Source organism: Herpailurus yagouaroundi, unplaced genomic scaffold (assembly GCF_014898765.1).
Source record: "Herpailurus yagouaroundi ecotype Mexico unplaced genomic scaffold, PumYag 186, whole genome shotgun sequence".
NCBI lineage: Eukaryota > Metazoa > Chordata > Mammalia > Carnivora > Felidae > Herpailurus > Herpailurus yagouaroundi.
Window position 1 is genome coordinate 48,225,199 of NW_024412417.1, and position 2,765 is coordinate 48,227,963.

A 2,765-nucleotide genomic window follows, 5' to 3' on the forward strand; every position below is an offset into this window, starting at 1 on the left:
CAACCCTGGAGAGGTCATCTTTAGCCATGATCAAGTTGTCCAGGGTCACATCATTGGCCCGCGTCCTCCTGCTCGTGTGGATCTGAAAGATGCACTTCATAGTCTTTTCATGAGGCGAGGGGAACTCAGTTTTCCTGTCAGGGCGGCCTGGTCTGATAAGTGCTGGATCCAAAGTTTCTATTTGCTCTGTGGCCATGATCACTTTCATGTGACCCCTTGAATCAAATGCACCCAATTGGTTCAACAGTTCCAACATTGTTCATTGAATTTCTCTTTCACCACCGGAATTTGAGTCCTATCTTTTTGTTCCAATGGCGTCAATCTCATCAATAAACACGATGGATGATGCGTGTTGTTCTGCGACTCAAAACAATTCCCGAACAAGTTTGGGCCCATCACCCAGGTACTTCTGAATAAGTTCAGAGCCAGCCACTCTGAGGAAAGTGGCTGAGGTTTGGTTTGCTACTGCTTTGGCCGGTAAGGTTTTACCTGTGCTGGGTGGTCCATAGAGAATGACCCCCCCCCCCCTTTGGGGGCTTTATACCCATCTCTCCATAATATTCAGGATGAGTGAGAGGAAGCTCCACAGATTCCTTAATTTCCTGAGTTTGGTTGTCCAACCCCCCAGTGTCAGCACAGGTTTCCTAGGGGGCCTTTGCTACCTTCATCACTGTGACCAAGGGATCTGTGTCATCAATGACCTGTACCTTGTGGTTGAGCAGGACTGAGCAGCCTGGTTCCAGGAGGTCCTTGTCTACAAAAGAAAGAATACTGACGCAGTGTTCTGAGCCCACACATGTGGACACGATGGCACGATTGCCCTTGATGATCTCTTCCAGTGTTCCTACCGACATTGGGGTCCCCCTCAGATCGTCCACCTTTGATCTTTTCTCCTCTTGCTTTTCTTCTAAAGGCTTCATTTGTTCCTGATCTCTAATGAACTCATTCTCCCTGAGAGTCTTTCATTCTCTCTCTCTAGCCTCGGTAGTTTTAAGCGGCACTGAGTGTGATGTGTCACCGGTGGCAGCTTGCTGGCAGCATCTGGTCCCTTCTTTTTCCCCACTCTAGTTGGCACAGGAGGTCTGTATTTCTTTTTCTTGTCCCTGTCATCCTTCTTGCCACCTCCAGGGCCATGACCACCACTCTGACTGACCTATCTTGCTTTGGCCACTAGAACTGCCACTATGGAAAATGCACCTCTTGTTTATATTTCTTGAGTTCTTTCTAGGTTTTGAAAAATCTGTTTTCCAATTGTTCTTGTTAGTGTGTGGAAATACGTTTGATTTTGCTATGCTGACCTTGCATCCTGGAACCCAGGTGGATTCATGTACTGGTTCCATTAATGATTTTCTAGATTCTCTGGCATTTCTTATGCAGATAATCAAAGAATTTTCCTTCCTCCTTTATAATTTTTATAGACCTTATCCCCCCTGCTTTATTTCGCTGACTACAGCGTCTTGTACGTTTGCGTTAGAAGTGATGAGAAGACATCCTTGTTTTGTCTTGTCTTGATATCAGGATAAGGTTGCTTTCCAAGAGTGGTGAAGCATCCTACCCACATCCGTTTTCTGAAGTCGTTTGCATAGTAATTTATTTTTTCCTTAAATGTGTGATAGGTTTCACCAGTGAAACCCTGGGGATTTCTTTCTGAGAAAATTAGAAATTCAATTTTTTTTTTTTTTTTGAGAGAGAGAGTGCATGAGCAGGGGAGAGGGGCAGAGGGAGAGAGAATTAGTTACATTTTAAATGATTTCCCTCCTTCCTGGTATTGGTGATTGGTATCTTCTACTTTTTGACCAACGTGGCTAGATATTTACCAACGTTACTGCCGCTTTTCAAAGAAACAGCTTTTGTTTTCCCTGATTTTTCTCTATCGTTTGTCCGTTTTCTGTGTCATCGAAATAGAATCGTTATTTGTTTCCCTCCGCTTTGAACTAATTTCCCCTTTTCTAGCTTATGGAAGCGGAAGCTTACGTCATTCATTTTAGATCGTTCTTCTTGTCTCACGTGAACACCGAGAGCAGTTTCCCTCTAAATACCGTACCAGCGGCACTCTGTAAGTTTTGATGTGTTGTTTTCATCGTCATTCCTAGTTTCCTATTTATCTTGGGAGTTTTTCTTTGGCTATGACTTATGTAGAAGTCTGTTTAATTTCCAAATACTTGGGGCATTTTCCAGTTATTTTTATTACTGATTTCTAGTTTAATTCCATTGTCTAATCAGACAACATGTTCCATGTATTGACTCTTTTCGATTTAATACTCGTCTTACAGCCCAGATGGTGGCTTATCTTGCTGAGTGCCCCACGTGCCCCTGTGACACACTTGCATCCTGCTGGTGTCAGGTGTTAGGATTCTGTGCACGTCAGGTCTGTCTGATAGGCTTGTTCATGTGTTCTGTATCTTTCCTGATTTTCTTTCTACTTTTCTGTCACTGAGAGAGGTATGTTGGACTCAGCAGTTATAATTGCGGATTTGTCTTTCTCCTTTGATGTTGTCAAATTTTATGTATTTTGCACCTCTGGTTTCAGTTACATAAACATTTAGATTTGCCGAGTTTTTAAAAATGTTTTAAGAGGAGGGAAGATGGCGGCGTAGGAGGACGCTGGGCTCACCGCGCGTCCTGCTGATCACTTAGATTCCACCAACACCTGCCTAAACAACCCAGAAAACCACCAGAGGATTAGCAGAACGGAGTCGCCGGAGCCAAGCGCAGACGAGAGGCCCACGGAAGACGGTAGGAAGGGCGGCGAGGCGGTGCGCGCT

General features: G+C 44.4%; 1 pseudogene; it reads right to left on the minus strand.

Moving 5' to 3' along the window:
• Positions 1-307: 307 nt before the first annotated feature.
• LOC121043094 (26S proteasome regulatory subunit 4-like) lies at positions 308-1,983 on the minus strand (annotated as a pseudogene).
• Between the last annotated feature and the right edge of the window lie 782 nt (positions 1,984-2,765).